Genomic DNA, 22900 nt, shown 5'->3' with positions numbered 1-22900 from the left:
ATGGTAACCGCGGTCGCCTCCAAAGTTCATGATAACTCTCAATTTTCTGGTCAAAAAAGTCTATAAAACTTATTTGCCAGCACTTCATCCGAGAAACCATCCGGAAGCTTGTTAACCTTTATGTTTCCAGTCAAACTGTCAAGCACCTTATATAATTTATTGATGTTCGGCCCTGCCTCCACAACCTTATTCCGATAGTATTCTCTTTTCCGTTTTATCACAAGCCGGTTTTCTTGGTTTCTTGCCTCCTGGTATGCTCTTCTTGCCTCATCTGTTTTTTGCCTACGCCACAGTCTTTCTTTTTTCTTCTTCTCTCTTTTCGCCCACAGTATTTCCGCGTTAAACCAAGGTGCATGATCTCTCAACACTATCTCCTTTTCAATCAGAGGACAGAGGCTGTTATACTCATCTTTAGCTAAACCATTATATAGCTTAACCAGGCAGGTAGCACAGTTTCCACGTAACACCGAGCCATGTTCACAGATTTCACGACAATTAATAGTAATTTCCTGTATTACAGAGTTAATCAATATTTCTGGTTGAAAATTCTTTCGCAATCTGAACGTAATCTTTTTTCTCTGCACTGCTTCCCTCACGTATGAAATTTCAAAGGTTACCAATTTATGCACCGGGGACATAAAACATATTTCATCAACACACACCCCTTGCACTAGATCACCGTCTATATCGCTGAAAACCAAGTCTAGCACATGACCCCCTAAAGAAGTCATCTCGTTCACTTTATTAATCAGGTTGAAACTGTCCATCATCTCAATGAAGGCCATGGCAGAAGAATTTTCAGGATCATCAATCCATAGATTAAAGTCACCACAGATGAACACATTTGCACTCACCATATCCACAGACTCCAAAGTGTGCGAATTCATCAATAAAGACCTCTGCTCCTGTATCCGGAGGTCGATACACCACAATAAAGGTGCATTTCCTTCTATCAATTTCACAGATGACTTGCACTAATTCAAAGGTATCCCACCTTTCTGATGCTTTTCTCCGAATCTTCTTAAAAGAATTCGAAAGAAAGATCCCAACACCGCCACCCCTTCTTGTCTCCCTCGGAACACGTAGAGAGGTACGAGTTACTGGCGTCATCTCACGAATCTTGGCGACGTCGTAGTCATTTAGCCATGTCTCAGTTACCGCTAAAATGTCAAGATCCTTTTCTTTGATGAGATCACGGATATCTAGAGTTTTATTTCCCACAGACTGAACGTTTAGCAGACAACATTTTATCTTTGTATCTGAGGAATTAGTAGCCAGGGGCGGTATACACAAAAGTTCTTAGCATCGCTAAGTGCACTTAACGGCAAAGAATCGTTAAGTTTTCTACTTAAAATGGCGCTGGGCCGCTTAGCGCTGAAGCTGGAGCACTTAGCGGGCGGAAAATTTAAGGCGGGGAAGGGGCTCCCTTAGCACCGTTAAAAATGCATAAGTATTGCATCATGGTGGATTACAGCGGGATGAAAGGCATCACCTCCTAATATATCTGCCTCGTCTAGACGAATTGGAGGCGTGTAATGATTTGAAACTCATCCTGAAATATCTGTGGACTGTGCTGACCGTGCTGAGATGAGTGGTTCGGCGAGGCGGACCTTGGAAACACCTACATGGCCATCACGACTGAAGTGGTGTTCGCCGACAGGTAAAATGCAGGTGCAACCTTCACAGACTGACAGAGATTGGTGATAACAGACACTGGAGACCCTCAAGCGATGGCTGGTGACCGCCTGCCACCATCCACAGGCTGTCACACAAGGAGCCCTGGGAGTAACCTTGCTGGAAGCCCGCGGGCCGCAGTGTGGCTGGCGTTATACAGCCCCCAGCCATCGCCTGGAGGGCATCCAGTGTCTGTTATCACTCAACTTAGGTAGTCTGTGAAGGTCCAGTCATCACTGGCGCACGTGTATCTTACCTGTGATCAACACCGGCAGCCACAGACTCCTGCCCAGGAACGAACACAGGTGAGCCAATATTTTACCTCGCCAGACTTATCCTTTACAATATTCAACTCTTTTAACCTAACACACCTGTTAATCTTGTGACTGACTTCAACAAACGTTTCCCACCAATCTTACCAAACCTTAAACAATACCTATTTGGGTCACTAGTGTCTGTTATTTAATTTTTACTTGACTAACCTCCCAGCAGTGATAAACCAAACCTAACCTGGGTAAATTTATCATTGACATATAGTTATTTCAACTTAATCTGTTTTTTAAGATAGCCAGTTTTAACCAAATCAACAATTATTTAGAAAAGTTGATATTTTTAACTTAACTTAAATGTCAGAAGTGTCCTAACGAAATTACCTTCCTTTGCTTATTTTTAGTAACCAAACCAAATCAATTTGACGTACCGGTAGCTCTTAAACCGAACTTGCTCTAGTACTCAAGCTTGCATCACTTATGACTTTTTTCCTTTAATCCTAAATCAACTTGTTTAGAAACCTTGGTCCGACGAGCCCAACTTAATATAAGTTCACCTCTCCTAACTCAGATAAATTTCCGATTTGTGTTACTGACTATTTTTTAAACAAACATTTTGATTTTGGACGTAAATTTTTTACCAAACTAACTATCATTCAGAATGTTGCCTTATTTTAACTTAACAAAAAATTATAAACGTCACCTAACCTCATTGATCCTACTTAACGAACGGTAGCTATCCTTTCTGTAAAATACCTCCCAGGAATCCCTGGGTGTTGCAAAATGATACTAATACCCATGCTAGCTAGCATTGTAGTATTGTTTAATTTGTTTTGGTCATGTCTTTTTTTTTCACATTTAAAATTAATTAGTTCACAGTATATTATGGCTTTTGTTATTTGCAGCTTCCTTTCTTGTGAAGATCTAAAAGTGAATTTTATGATTATTCTTAGTCTTACTCCCAAATAGCTATTAAAGTCAATCAACAATGCTAAAATCTTTTTGAACAAAAAAAATTTCAAATTGGTCCATGAGTCAAGAGTTTTGACTTCTGGACAAGTATAGATATACATATAGGGCAGGTACCAAAGCATTTCTAATTGTAATGTATCTATTTGCAGTGATTGTGATGACATTGACAACAACGAGCAAGTCCTCCTAGACCTAGAGTGACCTCAAGCTGGTATTCGGCACATAACATTATTGTTTAATCATTTAGTTTTTATCATCCAGCATCAAGCAGTCATTCCCATGCAAGAATATAATGCACAATATAAGCAACTTCAATTGCTAGAAAATAAGACAATGTTGCCAGCCCATATAGTGTGCACTGTGCAGTAAATAACTCATGTAGATAATGCCTGTTATTCTATCACATACTTATGTCGATGCAATGTCTTTTAGTTCTTGCTTCGGGTATATTAATTACTAATCCATTCTTATTTCTCCGACGGCCATTTCCTGTGTCGATACATCAATCAGTTCAGTACTTTTATTTTCTTAGCTTGTGTTTTGCAGTTCTTTGCCAATTAAATCACTGGACACATCTTAATAAATATCACAGATTTAATTATCATATATCAGTCCCATAAGTTTATTTCAGATGCTCTTAAATTCATTCATAGTCCAACTTAACCTGGTAGCAGCAACAGGCCAAATTTGTGGCTTTACCGTGTACCAGCGATGGGCCACATTTTTGTCATGATATAAACCCCAAAAAATAGATGATGCATAAACTGATCACAAATGTGTTGATATATATTATGAAACGGTTTGCGTGAGTGATGATTTTTTCTCATTTTTCTCGCTCGGAGGAACCTTTAAGAAACATGATCCCTGCAGCTACCGGGTTAACCTCTTTTAGTATAGTACACTAATCAAGGAAAAACATCCCAATTAATATATATATATATATATATATATATATATATATATATATATATATATATATATATATATATATATATATATATATATATATATATATTATGTTGTTTATTTGAACTTGTACTCATATTTCAGGGCCAAACATGATGTGGAAGAAGAAATCAGTTGTCTCCATCAGTCGGGTTTGTGCCATGGCAGCTTTCTCCAGCTGTCCGGCAGAGGTCCAGTCCATGCCATGGAGAAATTCAGCCCCCAACAAGGAGATGGCATGCCAGAGATGGATCCGCAACTTCTCCTCCAATCAATCAATCATTGCAATGCCCTTTCTCTTTTCTCTCCTTCTGTACCACCATGCTTACACATAACTGATCCTAGGTACTTAAACTCGTTAACCTCCTCCATTTCTTCACCATTCAAAATTATTTGGCATTCTTTTTCACATTCAATGCCCACTCTATATGGGCATACAAACTCTACAACCTCCCTTCTACTCCGCTCACAAACCATCACTTTACTTTTGTTGACATTTACTTTCAACTTTCTCCTTTTACATATACTATCAAAAACATTGACCAAATTTTGTAGGTCACTTTCATTTTCTGCAATGAGCACCGTGTCATCAGCAAATAAGATTGAATTCATCACCCACTTCCTTCCCTCCCTCAGCATACATTTTTACTTCAATTTCCCCAACTTTGCCCTTCATTTCTCATAACACCATCCATATAAATATTGAACAACCACGATGACATGACACACCCCTGCCTTAGCCCACTTTCATCTCAAAATGTTCACTTGTTTCTCCACTAATTTTGACACATGCAGATGCATCCTCATAGAAAGACTTTATTGCATAAAGCAGTTTTCCTCCCACACCATATATCTTTAAGACGTCCCACAATGCCAGCCAATCGACTCTGTCATAAACTTTCTTTAGAATAACTAGATCCATGAAGGCAGCATAGTATTTTTTCCTTTTGCTAATATTTTTTCTAATAAAACACCATCCTGAAGGAAAATGTCTGATCCACACATCCTCTTCCCTTCCTGAAGTCTCCTTGTTCTTCACTGATTTTCTCTTCTGTAAGTCTTTGCACAATCTCAATTAGGACTTTTCCATATACCTTTCCGGGTAGCCTACACTCAGCAGACTTATACCCCTACAACTCCCACCTCCCCTCTCCTGCCCTTCCCCTTGTAAACTGGGACCATGATGGCTTTTGTCAAGTCTGCTGGGACCTCCCCCCCCCTTCCCAGGCCACTTCACATATCTTGACCATTCATATAGTAACTTCATCTCCACACTTCAACATTTCTGCTGTGATTCCTCTCAATTCATTCATCATCATCATCTCATCGACGCCTGCTCTTAGGAGCTCCCACCAGGGGATGGCCACGGCAGAAGTTTCCATCTTTCTCTATCCGGACACTCCTCCTTGCCTGCTCAAAGTTTCTCAAGGATCTCTCATCCTTCTCCCTAACGTACTCCTGCACCCTATCTCTCCATTTCACTGGAGGTCGTCCTCTAACATTCCCTTCCTCAATCTCACATACACCCTTCTGGTCATCTTACTCTCCTCCATTCGCTCCATGTGGCCAAACCACTTTAAAGTCACTTATTCCCTTCACCCCTGTGACACATTCCAAAACGCTCATACACACTTTCATTACTTATTCCATCCATTCTACTCACACCACAAGCACTCCTCAAATAACTCATTTCCACTGCCTGCACTCTAGACCTCTGACTTTCATTCCAGGCCCATGTTTCACTTGCATATGTGAGGGTTGGTACTATTATTGTATTTTCAACTGATAACTGATCCAAGGTACTTAAACTCATTGACCTCCTCCATTTCTTCACCATTCAGAATTATTTTGCATTCTTTTTCACATTCAGTTCCCACTCTATATGGGCATACAAAATCTACAACTTCACTTATCCACCCATCACAAACCATCACTTTACTTTTGTTGACATTTACTTTCAGCTTTCTCCTTTTACAGACGCTATGAAAATCACTGACCAAGTTTTGTAAGTCACTTTCATTTTCTGCAATGAGCACTGTGTCATCAGTAAACAGGATTGAATTCAGCACCCACTTCCTTCCCTCAGCATACATTTTTACTCCAACTTTGCCCTTTATTTCTCTCATGACACCATCCATATAAATATTGAACAATCATGGTGACATGACACGCCCTGCCTTAATCCCACCTTTATCTCAAAATGTTCACTTGTTTCTCCACCAATTTTGACACATGCAGATGCATCCTCATAGAAAGACTTTATTGCACTAAGCAGTTTTCCTCCCACACCATAAACCTTTAAAACATCCCACAATGCAATCCAATCGAATCTGTCAAGCTTTTTCAAAGTCCATGAAGGCAGTGTATAGTTTCTTTCCTTTTGCTATTATTTTTTCTCCTACCATCCTGAAGGAAAATATCTGATTGATTCCATCAGTTCCTGCTGCTTTTCCATTTTTTAATCTTTTTAATGCCTGATTTACTTCTTCATATGTTATACTTCTTTCTTTATATATTCCTCCTCTACCGCTCAAAACTGTTGCTGTAACAGCTGCTGGACGTCCATCATCAAAATTCATTAAGTTTTTGAAATATTCTCTCTATGTCTCTTTCACAGCTTCCCCGTCGTTGAACATCTTTCCATTCTCACCCATAACTTCATTAATTTTCCTTGGGGAGATATTATTGGGGTGATGCTTTTCTTTATTTTTTTACTTCTTTCCAATATGATTTCCTGTTTCCTTTATATTTTTCACTTAGTCTTTTCCAAAGTCTTCACCAACTCTCTTCTTACTTTCTTTTATTGCTCGTTTTAATTTCATTTTGCATTCTCTATATTTCTTTTTCCTTTCCCTTTTTACTTGCTCAACCACATTTCTTTCTTAAGTTTTCTTTAAAAAGTTCCCTTTTCTCTCTTACTATCCTCCTTATCTCTTCTGTCCACCATGAATTTCCTTTTCTTTTTCCATCTCTCACCACTTTCATTCCTACCACTTTTTTGTTGTAGTTAACACTACTTCTTTAAATGTTCTAAAAACTTTTTCAGTATCTGTACTATCTTTCACACTTTCCCATTTTTCACTTAAGGGGAGGGGGAACGGGTAGGTAAAAAATATTCATAAAAAAAAAAGTTTTGATTATTTTTGCCTCAAACTTCTCTATTATGTTTAAAATCATGTTTCAGATACTATCCCAAAGGTAGAACCTGCTAATTGGTCAGGTCATGACCTCATGAGGTCAAGACTTTAAAAATCAGCGTAAAATACAGTTTTCGTTTTAGAGTTACGAAATTTTGCATGGTAGTAGTTGAATGTTGTAGAAATATTTACAAGTAGCGGTTTTGCTAAATTTTGTATAGTTCGCGAGTAATCGCTGTCGCAATTTCATGTAAATCGTTACGTAACAATTTTTTACCAAAAAAACACTCAAAAACCATTTTCTTTTCAATATTTCAAAAAACCGCTACTTGTAAATGTAGATACACCCAAAATGTATAAGTGTAGTGATTTTCATCAAGCTCCATGGAGTATTCTTTGCAGAACTGATTTTTGAAGTTATTTTTTGTGGTTTTGAGAAAAACGCGTTTAAAGTTTTCACATTACATATTTTGTTAGTTATTGCATTTATTTATTGCACGATTACATTCATTTTTACATATATGCACTACAAACATATACTACACACTAATATAATATGTAATAGTCAAAAGTTATCAATATAATGTATTTACAATAAGGAAATGCATTCTTTTCTCAACCGCGTATTTCTCCAGTGACTGACAGTGGGTCCCATGAGTTGATGATTCTTCGCGCTTTTAGCGGACCGTATTAAGGTCCTCACTGCTGGGGTGTCTTCACAGTGTCAAATCATTGTTGAGGGGTCTTGTTTTACCAGCAATGAGCGCCTTCCCTCAACTCAAAGACACTGCTCACCAAAAAGATACATAACTGTATCTCTACACAGGCGCTATGCCAGCGCCATATGTTTCCCCTTCCTCTGCTCTCTTTTCTTCTTCTTCTTGTATTTTTCTTATACCATATCGGCGTATCCCACCAAGCCTAAGTGAAGAAAATACAGCAGAAACTCCTTGTACATAAGATTTAAAGTCCACCCGGGCGTGTAAATGTCTGCGCACCGCGTCCCTTTAAAACGTTTTCCCAGGCGCTCCCATTGTTCTCATAGTCATATATGTTTTTTTAGATAGTTTTCCTATGAAAATATGTAAAAAAAAAAAAAAGTATTCTTGACCCCATTTTTCCATTCCAGCTGTTCCGCCCCCCCTTAAGGCATCTACCATTTCACGTTATACTCATCTTTTATTTCTTTTTTCCTGTAACTTTTCTATCTTCAGTATTTCCTTTTTTACTTCACCTTTCTTTTCAAACACCCACTTTTGCAAGATGGTCAGAGCCATCGAACATCCCGCTTACTACCTTCGCGTCACAGATATCCTTTCTCAGTCTTCCATCTACTGACACATAATCAATCAATCCTTTCTGCTCATAATAATTCCCCCTCCTCCATGTGTATATGTGGATATAGGCAAAAGTAATAAAGCCCCACACATCAGAAGTTGTATTGCTTTGCCTAGGTTATGCAGATGATGTAGTATTAGTGGAAGGATTTTGCCTGATCCTAAATGACTTTGGTATGGAATGGAAACTTATCTTTAAACATAATAATGGAAATTCACACCAGCAGTAGGACAGCGGGTGCTGGGAAACAATATCTTAGAGGTAATAGAAACACATGGTTATTTAGCATTTGAGATAAGCAAGGAGGCCATAGGAGAAAGCACAAAGAAAACTGAATGAAGCCAAGGTAAGGAAAATGACTTGTGTTAACATCATTGGTAGAGAAGGTAAATTAGCCAGTATGAATATGGAAGTTGCTTTTGGATGGGGAAAGTAGTAACCCCACAGCTATCTTGTATGGGTCAGCAAAACTAACACTTGAGATGTCGGGAGATTAGAAGTCATTCAAGACCAGTTGGCATGATAGTGTTCACGTGCTCTCAGGGGAAATGGGGTGAAGCTTCTGAGAAAGGTTAACAAAGGGGAAGCTGAGTTTCAAAGAGAGGAAATGAGTGAACACCGGTGGGCCAAATTAATATAACACTGGAAATTCAAGACAATCCCCTTTGGAGAAAGGAAATATACAGAGAGGGAAAGCATATGATGACACTGGAGCAGAGTGAAACAATGTAAATGGGAGACCTGTCAAAGATAGTTGAGAAAAGTGGCCTCTGTGAATGGAGAAGTACCTATGCCTATCTATAGTACATCAGATAGGTGTAGAAGCTCGGGAAACATTAGAACATTTTATAATAGTACTAATGATTGTGTGCCTTGACCCACTGAGGTAAAGATATACCAGAGTAACCTGACTGAAAGTTGATATTTATCAAAATAAATAAACAAGAAAGTCACTGAACACACGAGTCTGAAATTATGGTAGCCATCTCACGTGAGGCTAATGCATTATGTGTTGTATGTTGGTCTCTGAATACAGTACAGTGACAAACAGCTTGAATATTGAAGAAACTTCAAACTATTGAAGAGTGTGAATTAACGCATCTTAGCACATTGCATTTTGGCGGTAGAGGGGTCAGGTTAGGTTGGTCATAGGCTAGGTATAGTTAGGTTTGGTCAGGTTTGGTTAGATTTAGTTTGTTTTGACTTGTTTACTTTTATTATTTGGTAATTCCGTGTGATACGCTTCGCGCTACGCCTTTGTTGTCACCGGCGGCTGAGGAGACGACGTCGAGGCAGTAATATGCATATTTTACCAAAACACATAAAAGAATAGTGGAGGTACACCGGAAACATGAAAAGATGCACCTATATAACGATCATAGGCAATAAAGACCACAAGAGGAAGAAGAAGAAGGCTCGTTTATGTCGACCATTTACTCCACTGTTGTGTCTATTGTTTCCAAACAAGCTTTTGTGTACAGATAGATAACGTGTTGAATGCATTATAGCTATTTCATCTTTGCATAATATGCACTGTGGTAGCTATATACAATGCTTTTGCAAGTGGTCGTTTTGCTAGGCGATGCACTTCATACCGGTATTTTGCTCAAAAAATACTTAGCTTAGAGTCCGCTAAGGGGAATTCTAAGTAATACTTAAGGGCCTATGCTTAGCTAAAAGTTGTTAAGTGCAGGGCTTAGTATTATTCTTAGAATATTTGTGCATACGGCCCCAGAGGATCGGTTATGTTACGAATTCTCTCAATATCAGTCTGAAAAACTACACAACACTGGTTATTCGCCGAGTGATTAACTTCAGACTTCTTGTACCTCACACAATTTATACAAATGCTCTCAGTCCCGGGGCAGTCTTTGGCTTTATGCTCTCCTGCACATTTATAACACACTGGGTTCTCACCATTGGCCTTGGCAGTGCATTTGGACTCAATATGACCATATCTCTGACAATGATAACATATTATTGCATGGTATCTGTCTCTCACAGTATACACCCCCCATTCAAGTTTTATTCCATCATGGTGCTTGTAGATTAGCTCTCCAACCATTGGGTCACATTTCAGGATATAATGTGCTGTGCCACCGGCAGCAGGCTTACTAAAAATTTTCTCAATTTTCTCCTCAACTTGTGGAATGGAGCGTAGGAAGTCATTTCTTTTAAGCAGTGTCTCAATTATCTTATCCCCAGTCTCCTCCTTGTGCACATTACGATCTTTGGCCTCAGTTTTCCCACACTTTTAGTCCTGACTTTCTCCACAGATTGCAATGTTTAGGGCTGCCTCATTCCTCATATCCTCATCATCAAAGTTCATTATAATATTACCTCCAATCGCAAATCTTGAATCGGTAATCTGAATGCCATGTAATGCTTCAGAAACTTCACTTTTCAACTCTGTAGCCTTTTTATCTTGTTCCGAGGCCTTGACAACAAGTAAATTCTTCTTAACTTTCCTCTTACGTTTGGTGACCTCAGCCCAAGTTGCATCTGCTGACTCCACATGTTCAGCCCGCTGCAACACGTCCGCCACATCCTGCGCCACCTCCCCCAGCTCCTCCTTCACACTGACCGCTTGTGACTCAGCTTCTTGTTTCACTTCTGATATTTCCTTAGATAATTCCAGCTTGAATTCTTCCGTTTTTTCCACAATTTTGGTAGCCAGAGATGCTTTATGAAGGCATGGGCTGCAAATCCAATTTACTTTATATATATTTTCCGACTTAATTCCAGACAGATGAGCACACTTCACATGACACCACTTAAGGCACAGACAGCACCCTATCCACTTATCGCCTGTGGGATCCGCAAAAACGTAACAGAACTCCACCGAGTTCTTGGCTCGGCCAGCCATTTCGATTCAGCGTTTTCGTGAGCAAGGCGCAGCACCTCCGACCCGCGCGGCGACTCACTACTCACTCTGCCATAATTGTTTTAGTATCCTTATTCTTTACCCGCTTGTTGGACTGAGTAAGTGACCTTTGACCTGATGAAGTAAAGTCTGTGTCCACCTCTGCCAGCCATCGCTCGTCAGCACCCCTGACCAGTCCTCCGGGACCCAAGCCACCCCGGGGACAGAGTGGCCTCAACGCCTAGCCTCGCAGCCTCAATGATTAGGTATGTTAGTGCGGCTTACTCGCATTGGCCTGAAAACTATGAGACTCCTAACTTGTGGGCTGAACTAAATCATCGCCTATTCGACTAAGTGCTTATAAAGTGCAAAAAGCAGCCTAGATTCCGATAAGTAGCAATATTACTAGATTTACTAGCGGCTTCTCTTGTTACCGCCGATAAAAGACTATTGAACTCTTAATTAACTTCCATAATAAATCAAACTATCGCCTAGTCGACCAAAGCGCTTATAGAACGTAGCAAACCTAAACTCCGAAAAGTAGGATTGATAGATTTTAGCGATTAGCACTTCCTTTCACCTACGATAAAACAACAAGCAATTGGACTCTTAAAATCTAGTATTAACCAAACCTTCATTTATTCGAGTAACACAGCGTAGCAGACCTTATAAATTCCCCAAAACAGTACTATTAGGAGAGCCTAGTGATTACCAGCGCCCCGACAATTTTTTCCACCAAATCGATAAAATACTGACGGTGACCGCGAGCCTTTAGTAGCCATCGACCTTAATCCCCCCGGAGCCTTGACACCTGTGAGACACTCTGCTGGTCTCAGCGTGTAACCTTTCAGCTTACTCTGTTAACCGTTCCTCCCGGGCTCCCTCCCTGACAACGCCCTGCTTCTGTACTCCGTCCCATCCCTCCGGCGTGGTCTCGGGGGGCCAGCGCGCGAAACTGCTTCTTGCATTAGCCACACCGCTGCTGCGAGGGGCGGCGCGAGGCGGAACTGTCCTGCTGCTCGTCCGTGTATTGAGGCCTCGCGGAAATGACGATTTTTACATCATCTTCCTGTTTTGAATTCCCCTTTTCTCTCCTTTTCCTGTATGTCGTTCATCTGTTGTCATATTCTTTCCAACCCTTTTCCGATTTTTCATTGTGTTTTTTGTTTTGTTTCCTTGCTTCCGTTTTTTTCATAATTTGTAACCAATCGACTACTTATCTTCATAATTTCTCTTTCGGTTCAATGTGGAGGCGTTCTCTGGTCTTGTTTCCCTAATGCCTGGGGGCGAAAGCAAGATCGAGAGAAGTGAGCTGCATTGTATTCATATGATATTAATGTCGAGTTTAAGGTTAGATCCTCTTTACCAGTTGTGATGTAACTTGAGCCTCCCATCGCCTGAGAACGAAGCTCTATATATCTATGGCTTGAATCGAGCCGTAACTCTACGACTCATATATTTTTCCATTAAGAAGGAAGCTGAAAGTAGAGGTTCAATCCTAGCTGCAGTTAGCCGGTTCAGTGATGTTTCCTGAGTCTTCCATCACCTGAGAACCATGACCTTTATATACCTGGATAGAGTCGAACCAAGTTTCTCCCTTACTTTTTTGACGAAAAGGAAGGAAAGCGTAAAGGTTCAATCATAGTTACCCTTGGCTGGTTCACTGATGTTTCCTGAGTTTTCCATCACTTGAAATGTAAGTTTTTTTTTTTTATATTTCTGGCTTGAATCGCACCAAATCTCTATAACCTTTTTTTTCTGAGTAAGAGGGATAGAAAGTAAAGGTTTAATGATATTTTCTCCAGGCCGGTTAGGTGATGTTGCCACTTGAGCATTCCATCACCTGATACCCAGGCCTTGAACCGAACCATGTCTCCATCACCCATCTTTTGTATGAGGAGACATAAGGAGTAAAGACTCGATCTGAGTTACTCTCGCCCGCTGGAGTGATGTTACTACTTGAGCCTCCCAACACCTGAGGTCCACATCTTTTCTTCGCCCGGTGGAGTGATGTTACTACTTGAGCCTCCCAACACCTGAGGTCCATATCTTTTCTTCGCCCGGTGGAGTGATGTTACTACTTGAGCCTCCCAACACCTGAGGTCCACATCTTTTCTTCGCCCGGTGGAGTGATGTTACTACTTGAGCCTCCCAACACCTGAGGTCCACATCTTTTCTTCGCCCGGTGGAGTGATGTTACTACTTGAGCCTCACAACACCTGAGGTCCACATCTTTTCTTCGCACGGTGAAGTGATGTTACTACTTGTGCCTCCCAACACCTGAGGTCCACATCTTTTCTTCGCCCGGTGGAGTGATGTTACTACTTGTGCCTCCCAACGCCCAAGGTCCACATCTTTTCTTCGCCCGGTGGAGTGATGTTACTACTTGAGCCTCCCAACACCTGAGGTCCACATCTTTTCTTCGCCCGGTGGAGTGATGTTACTACTTGAGCCTCCCAACACCTGAGGTCCACATCTTTTCTTCCTTTGCCTTGAATCGGTTTGTATTTGTTTTCACGACTCACTGTTTCATTTTACATCCTGGCGCTACAAAAACTGACATTTCTGTTTCTTGTTTTGATTGGATCCCCCGAGGCAGAAATAAACCGTGACTTTTTTTTTTAAATATTCAATAATTTTCCTGCGCGGGATGATAAAAAAACCCTTGTCATTTTTATTTTTTTCTTATTATGGCGGGATGAGCAAAAAACTTCCTGCACTTTTCATTAATTTTGTTGCGTTGAAGTATTACACAAATCGTGGCACTTCATATTTTAATAATAGTTTGCACCTTGAGCGTTTGTCTTAACTTGTTGCACCGAGTAGATACTAAAAACACAACTTTGGTTTCCTAACTCTCGTCTTACTCGTTCCGTCAGAGTAGAAAACATGTTATTTTGTTCAATCTACCTCGCTTCACGAACGACTTAAATGCAAGCTTCCATAAAAAAGAAAATTTACACAAACTTTCGTTAAAAATCTCCGCCAATACCGGACCACTGCGGGCTTCTCCTTCCTCCCTCCATCCGTCCCATTATACGATTACGAATTCGATTAAGATTATTTCAAATGTTGTTTTCTCTGACTCAGCATCTGTGTCTGTCTGTCAGTCTGTCTGTCTGTGTCTTTGTTAGTCAATCTATCTGTCTTTCTGTCTGTATTTGTGTGTCTGTTATTCGTTTATTTATCCATCTATATAAAAAACATTCCAACTCACCTATCCACTTATTCATAGCAAATCTATCGATCTATATGTCTATATCTATTTATGCATCTATCTTTTTTCCTATCTCTGCATCGATTTATATATTTATCTATTCCTTTCACATTACTGTTATTATTGTCCTACACACACACACACACACACACACACACACACACACACACACACACACACGATTCCACAATAGCTGCAGCAATTAACAACACTTCACCATACTACACCTCCCTTCAAAATGATCTCAACACCCTGCTGGCCTGGGCCCAAGACTATTCCGTCACCATTAACAGGAAGAAAACAATAGTCATGCACTTCGACCTGGCCATTACACCTACTCCACCCCCAACACTCAAGCTCGGTGATCACATCCTGGAAGCTGTGCACACCACTAAACTACTTGGCATCCTCCTCGACGACAAGCTCAGCTGAGACCCTCACACCAACACTACGATCTCCGCCACCTCATACAGACTGCACATGCTCCGCACTCTCAAGAAATTTGGCGTCACTACCTCCGACCTGACACATGTCTACACCACATTCATCCTGCCAAGGCTGTGCTACGCCTCTCCACTCTGGTCGTCATCCCTCAACAACACACAAACAAAGAAACGGGAAAAAGTACAGAAGAGGGCAATTGTAAGCATCATGGGGTCGAACTACACAATTTACAATGAAGCCATCACCCAACTGAACCTTCTCTCCATTCCAAACCTCCTGACGCTTCAGCTTCAGAGGTTCGGCACCAAGCTGCTTCACAACCCACACCACAGACACCTGCTCCCTCCCGAAGCCCCGAGGCCCCGTCGAGCAGTACGCCGCCCCAAGAAGCTGGTCCCCATCAGAACCTGAGCTGACCGGTACAAGAACAGCACCATACCGACAGTAGTTAGCTTTTTAAATAACTAGCAAGGATAATAACCTGACTTTTTATGTTTTTATCATGAAGTACTCTAATTTTCTGTTATTTCTATTCAAATTTATTTCACGCCTGTTGTATTCCATTAACTCATCACATTCATTTTCTTTTATTCATATTCACCTATTTTCTAGTCAACATTGCCAAATTCTCATCACTTCATTCATCTTTTTTTTTTTTACAACAAAGGAGACAGTTCAAGGGCACAAAAAGGAAACAATGATTAAAAAAGCCCGCTCCTTGCTGCTCCTAAAAAAGAATCCAAAGAGGTGGCCGAAAGAGAGGTCAATTTCAGGAGAGGTATCCTGATACCCGTCTCTTGAAAGAGATCAAGTCGTAGGCAGGAGGAAATACAGATGAAGGAAGATTGTTCCAGAGTTTACCAGCGTGAGGGATGAAAGAGTGAAGATGTTGGGTAACTCTTGCATAAGTGGTTTGGACAGTATAGGGATGAGCATGAGTAGAAAGTCGTGTGCAGCGGGGCCGCGGGAGGGGGGGAGGCATGCAGTTAGCAAGTTCAGAAGAGCAGTCAACGTGGAAATATCGGTAGAAGATAGAAAGAGAGGCAACATCGCGACGGAATTTAAGAGGTAGAAGACTATCAGTAGGAGGAGGAGAGCTGATGAGACGAAGAGCCTTAGGCTCCACTCTGTCCAAAAGAGCTGTGTGAGTGGAGCCTCCCCACACGTGAGATGCATACTCCATACGAGGGCGGACAAGGCCCCTGTATATGTATAGCAACTGCGCGGGGGAGAAGAACTGGCGGAGATGATACAGAACGCCCAACCTCGAGGAAGCTGATTTAGCGAGAGAGGAGATGTGAAGTTTCCAGTTGAGACCGAGGATGTTTAGTGTTGAAGATGGTGACAGCTGAATGTTGTCGAAGAATAGAGGATAGGTGTTTGGAAAATTGTGTCGAGTTGATGGGTGGAGAAATCGAGTTTTTGAGGCATTGAAGGACACAAGGTTCCTTCTGCCCCAATCGGAAATGATAGCAAGGTCTGAGGTTAAGCGTTCTGCAGCCTTCAGTCTGGAGTCGTGTACTTCCTTTTGTGAGGGCCTTCTATTGAAAGAAGTTGAATAATGCAGAGTGTAGTCGTCGGCGTATGAGTGGATAGGACAGTTTGTTATGGAAAGAAGATCATTGATGAATAACAGGTAGGGAGTGGGCGATAGGACAGAGCCCTGTGGAACACCACTGTTGATAGGTTTAGGGGAAGAACAGTGACCGTCTACCACCGCAGAGATAGAAAAGCTGGAAAGGAAACTGGAGATAAAGGAAGAGAGAGAGGGATAGAATCCGAAAGAGGGCAGTTTAGAAGGCAAAGACTGGTGCCAGACTCTATCGAAGGCTTTCGATATATCTAGCGCAACAGAGAAAGTTTCACCGAAACGGCTAAGAGAGGATGACCAAGAGTCAGTTCAGAGAGCGAGAAGATCGCCAGTAGAACGCCCCTTGCGGAGCCCATACTGGCGATCAGATAGAAGGTTAGAAGTGGAAAGGTGCTTTTGAATCTTCTGGTTAAGGATTGATACAAAAGCTTTAGATAGACATGCAAGTAAAGCTATAGGACGGTAGTTTGAGGGATTGGAACGGTCACCCTTCTTAGGCACAGGCTGTACAAAGGCATATTTCCAGCAGGAAGGAAAGGTTGATGTTGATAGGCAGAGACGAAAGAGTTTGACCAAGCAGGGTGTCAGCACGGAAACACAGTTTTTAAGGACAATAGGAGGCACTCCATCAGGTTCATAAGCCTTCTGAGAGTTGAGGCCAGAGAGGGCATAGAAAACATCATTTGGAAGAATCTTAATAACAGGCATAAAAAAGTCAGAGGGGGGATGAGTAGGAGGAATATGCCCAGAATCGTCCAGGGTGGAGTTCTTACAGAAAGTTTGAGCGAAGAGTTCAGCTTTAGAGACAGATGAGACGGCAGTGCTGCCGTCAGGGTTAAGGAGAGGAGGGAAAGAGGAAGAAGTGAAATTGGAGGAGATATTTTTGGCTAGATGCCAGAAGTCACGGAAATAATTAGAAGAAGCAAGGTGTTGACATTTTCTATTGATAAAATAAGTTTTGGTAAGTCGGAGAATAGATTTGGCACGATTCCGGGCTGAAATGTAAAGGTCAAAGTTAGCGGGTGTTCAAAGGCTCAGGAACCTTTTGTGAGCTGCCTCTCTATCTTTAATAGCACGAGAACAAGCGTGATTAAACCAAGGCTTTTTAGCATGAGGAGTAGAGAAAGAACGTGGAATGTATGCCTCATTCCAGAGACAATCACCTCCATGATGCGCTGGGCACACACAGAGGGATCTCTCTCCTGGAAGCAGTAATCATTCCACGGGAAATCGGAAAAGTACATCCTCAGGTCGTCCCACCGAGCTGAAGCAAAATGCCAGAAGCATCGCCTCTTCGGTGGGTCCAGAGGATGTACAGGAGCGATAGGACAGGATACAGAAATAAGGTTATGATCGGAGGAGCCCAACGGAGAGAACAGTTTGACAGACTAAGCAGAAGGATTAGAGGTAAGGAAGAGGTCTAGAATGTTGGGCCTGTCTCCAAGACGGTCGGGAATACATGTAGGGTGCTGAACCAACTGCTCTAGATTGTTGAGGAGAGCAAAGTTGTAGGCTTGTTCACCAGGATGGTCAGTGAAAGAGGATGAAAGCCAAAGCTGGTGGTGAACATTGAAATCTCCTAGGATGGAGATTTCAGCGAAGGGAGAGTGAGTCAAGATGTGCTCCACTTTAGAGTTCAAATAGTCAAAGAATTTTACATAGTTAGTAGAATTAGGTGAGAGATAAACAGCACAGGTGTATTTAGTAATAGAATGACAATGAAGTCTTAGCCAGATGGTGGAAAATTCAGAAGAGTCAAGGTTGTGGGCAAGAGAACAAGTGATGTCGTTGCGCACGTAGGCGCAACATCCAGCTTTGGATTGAAATTTAGGATAGAGATAGTAGGAGGGAACAGAGTAGAGGTTGCTGTTAGTAGCCTCAGAAACCTGTGTTTCGGTGAGGGAGAGAAGGTGAGGTTTAGAGGAGGAGGGATGGTGTTCCACAGAATGAAAATTAGAACGAAGACCACGAATGTTGCGGAAAATGATAAGGAGGAGGTTCGAGGAGTTATCAGGACACCTCTCAAGTCGGCAGCGATAAGGGGAATCCTCCCCGGGGGAATTTATGGTCCCCCCCACCCCCAAGGCGGGGACTCTGAGGCTCTGTTGTTCATCGCCATTTTGAATTGAATTTTGGGAAAAGGTGTGTGTGCTGTGTGGCTGTAGTGTGGTGTAGAAAGAGAGAGGAACTGTCTTTAGAGAGCATGCTGAACTGCTCTCTGGTGTTGATGAGACAAAAGGGAAACGGTTAGTGAGGACATGGGAAGGGTCTTTGAAGGGCTTCAGCACCCTCCTCGCTTCCCATATATCCTCACCGGGAGTAGCTCACGCCCGTTCGGTAGGTGTCTTCCTACCTACTCTAACCATATATTTGTACCATTATTTGTATTCATTTCATTTCATTTGTCGTTTTCATCAACTCCTTTCATTCATTTGCCTTTTATTCACATCGAACCTATTTTAGTCACCATTTTGCTTTTATTCTCCTTTAAGTTTATGCATCTATACTTTTTTTTTGTGTGTATCTTCAGCTATTGGCTGCACGTATCTGTCATCATTAAACCGTAAATTATTATTATTACACACACACACACACACACACACACACACACACACACACACACACACACACACACACACACACACACACACACACACACACACACACACACACACACACACACACACACACACACACACACACACACACACACACACACACACACACACACACACACACACACACACACACACACACACACACACACACACACACACACACACACACAAGACTTTGTTTATGTGTATGTCATTCACCTCTTGGTCTGCTGCGGGTCTCTCTCGAGACAGCCAGCCGTGTGTGTGTGTGTAATTCACCTCTTGGTCTGCTGGGGGTCTCTCTCGAGACAGCCAGCTGTGTGTGTGTGTGTAATTCACCTCTTGGTCTGCTGGGGGTCTCTCTCGAGACAGCCAGCCGTTCCCCTACGGAAGAGCACAGAGCTTATAGTACCGATCTTTGGGTAGGGCTGAGACTACTCACACACAACACACACAAAGGAACACACAAAGGAAGAACAAACAACAGCAGACCTGCTGGTCTTTACGAGGTTGTTTGTGACAAGCTACACTAACTAGTAACTATCTAATCAAAGGTGGAAGATGAAGGACAGCAAAGGCGAAGGCTCCTCCCCACCCCCCCATCCCTCCAGCCAAAGCTGGCAGGAAAGGAAAAAGAACCATGCAGCATGGAAAAACTGCATGGAATTTATGTAGGAAAGAGGAAAGACCTACCATTACTGCTACCACTAACCGGGCGATAAAAGCGGACAAGGACACCAGTATTCGAAAGAACTTAACGTTATTACGACAATGAGTAATATCTTAGTTGCTGGTTGGATTCAAAACACTTGTCTAATCTATTCTTGAAGGCCGTAACTGTTGTACTATCAACGACATCACAAGGTATAGAGTTCCAAACATTAACAACTCGATTGAAGAAGAAGTGTTTAGCTTCGTGCGACGAGAATCTTTTACCACTTATCTTCAAATTGTGATTTCTTCTTGTTCTATTTGATCGATCAATTGTAAAGTAATCTTCCGCATTAATATCACTGAATCCTTTGAACATTTTAAACACTTCTATTAGATCGCCTCGCATTCTTCGTTTTGATAGGCTGAATAGATTTACTTCTTTAAGCCTTTGTTCATATGAGAAATTTCTCAACCTAGGAATCATCTTTGTTACTCTTCGTTGGACCCGTTCCAACTTTTCTATGTCTTTTCTGTAGTAGGGAGACCAAAACTGTACACAGTACTCTAGACGGGGTCGAACCAACGAATTATACAGTTCTAATATTACTTTTTCCGATTTATTATTAAAGACTCGTCCGATGAAGCCAACCAATTTGTTTGCAGTTTTAACTACCTCTGAACAATGCTGACCGGGCTTTAAATCGCTTGATATAGTGATTCCAAGATCCTTTCCTTTACTTACTGCAGAAAGTTGTTGGCCATTCATTACGTACCGAACGCGATTGTTATTTTTTCCGATGTGCAACACTTTACATTTGTCAACGTTAAATTTCATTTGCCATTGATTAGCCCAACGTGCAAGTCGATCTATATCTGATTGTAAAGCTTCTTCGTCGAGTATCGCAGTTACTTTACTAGCAATTTTTGTGTCATCAGCAAATTTTGATACTTTGCAAGTGAGCCCATCATCGATATCATTAACATAAATTAAGAAGAGCATGGGGCCAAGCACTGATCCTTGAGGTACACCGCGACAACGAGGTCACAACTCCTCGCCTGACGTCGCGTACCTACTCACTGCTAGGTGAACAGTTGCTACACGTGAAAGAAGATAAACCCAACTTATCTTCACCCGTCGGGGAATCGAACCCCGGTCCTTCTGATCCTGAGGCACACGCTCTACCCACTGAGCTACCGTGCCGTGCAGGCTACCGGGCCGTGTGTGTGTGTGTGTGTGTGTGTGTGTGTGTGTGTGTGTGTGTGTTTGAAGACAAATGATTAACGTGCCCGTCACTGGATTGACAGTACGATGGAGTACAAATGAACACAAAGGAAAAGCAAACAGCAACAGACCTCTTGGTCCTAACTAGGCTGTTTGTTGTTGCTACCATCTACCCTAATCTACGAGTCAGAGACACAGGACAGCAAAGGCGAGGGCTCCTCCCCTCCCACCAGTCCCTCCAGCCGAGGCTGGCACGATGAGGAAGAATACCATGTAGTAAAAAAACTACAACGGAATTTTACATGGAGAGAAGGAAGATCATACACGACAACTTAGCTAACACTACTTTCTGCTATACCGGAGCAAAATAGCGGTTGTTCGGGTTACCTTCTAAATATTTGTCTTGTCGGTTTTTGAACGTGCAAATAGTCTCGCTTTCGACGACGTTTTGAGGCAGACCATCCCATGCATTGATGATGTTTTGATTCATTTGAGTTGAAACGCTTCCTCGTTATTTTCTATCCATTGTTTTCTGTTACACTTGATTGAGAGACTGTAAAGCAGGGGTGTGCAACCTTTTCACTTGAAGGGCCACTATTCAGAAATCATAAAGTAATGGAGGGCCGCACATCGGGGTGTTTAGAATGACGCTATAGTAAAAACAAACAAAAGCAAAATTAGTCATTTATTTTGAACATATGAAAAACATTGTGCGGTTTAGGAAGCCTTAACACAGAATATGTTAATGTAATATATAATACAAAATTATACAAAAAATACAAAATCCTTTATCACTGTACGATACCTAGTTTCGAACTTCGAAGAGTCGGGCCGCACTTTACGATATTCAGTTTTGATGGATCGGGCCGCACTGGAAGGTCTTAAGGGCCGCAGGTTGCACAGGGCTGCTGTAAAGTAATCATGAACATTAACGTTGTCGAATCGCTTGAAAATTTTAAACACTTCTTTAAGATCACCTCTTTGCCTGCGCTTTGATAAGCTGAATAAGTTAAGTTCCTTAAATCTGTCCTCGTATGGTTTGTTTCGCAGTCTAGGGATCATTTTAGTAGCTCGACGCTGCACCCTCTCGAGTTTGTCTATATCTTTTCTGTAATAGGGAGACCAAAACTGAATGCAGTACTCAAGATGTGGGCGAACTAACGAATTGTACAGAGTCAATATTACTTTTTCTGATTTGTGTTCAAATGTACGACCAACAAATCCGATCAGTTTGTTGGCAGTGTTTACTACTTCTGTACAATGTTGACTCGGTTTAAGATCGCTGGAAATTATTACTCCAAGATCTTTTTCTTTGCTGGCTTCAGAAAGTCGCACTCCATTAATTTGATAATGAATACGATCGCTGTTGATTCCGATATGCATAACCTTGCACTTTTCAATATTGAAATTCATTTGCCATGTTCGTGCCTAACTGCTTAAGTTCGAGATCAGCTTGGAAGTGTTCTTTATCCGTTGTCGTAGTGACTCTGCTGGCTATTTTTGTGTCGTCGGCAAATTTCGATATTTTACACGATAGCCCCTCGTCAATGTCGTATACGTACACTAAAAACAGAACAGGTCCCAACACCGACCCCTGTGGAACACCGCTTTTGACATCTCGCCAGTCAGATGATATACCATTCATAACAACTCTCTGTTTACGGTCGGTAAGCCAGTCTTTGAGCCACTTACGAATATTACCAGTTAAACCGTGAGCTTCCAATTTACTAAGTAGGCGGTTGTAAGCGACTTTGTCAAATGCTTTCTGAAAGTCCAAATATATAATGTCTACTGATTGACTTTCATCGTACACATTAAAAATGTAGTTGAAGAAATCGAGAAGGTTAGTCAAACAGGAACGCCTGTTTCGAAAACTATGTTGCGAATTCTTAATTAGTCTGTTATCTTAAAAAAAAAAAACTTTACCATTTTTCCACGAATGATCGTCTCCAAAATTTTGCACACGATTGGCGTTAG

The 22900-nt window shown here is 41.6% G+C and overlaps 1 long non-coding RNA gene across 1 annotated transcript; it reads left to right on the top strand.

Moving 5' to 3' along the window:
* The first annotated feature begins 1962 nt into the window (after nucleotides 1–1962).
* On the top strand, nucleotides 1963–5271 carry LOC126990839 (uncharacterized). The gene is made up of 3 exons (XR_007744860.1): nucleotides 1963–1979; nucleotides 3065–3126; nucleotides 3966–5271. It is a non-coding gene; the product is annotated as an uncharacterized LOC126990839 (long non-coding RNA).
* Nucleotides 5272–22900: the final 17629 nt, after the last annotated feature.

This window comes from Eriocheir sinensis, unplaced genomic scaffold (assembly GCF_024679095.1).
Source record: "Eriocheir sinensis breed Jianghai 21 unplaced genomic scaffold, ASM2467909v1 Scaffold21, whole genome shotgun sequence".
NCBI classification, from domain to species: domain Eukaryota; kingdom Metazoa; phylum Arthropoda; class Malacostraca; order Decapoda; family Varunidae; genus Eriocheir; species Eriocheir sinensis.
Note: the sequence above shows the minus strand (reverse complement) of the source record. Positions and strands in the feature narration are given on the sequence as shown.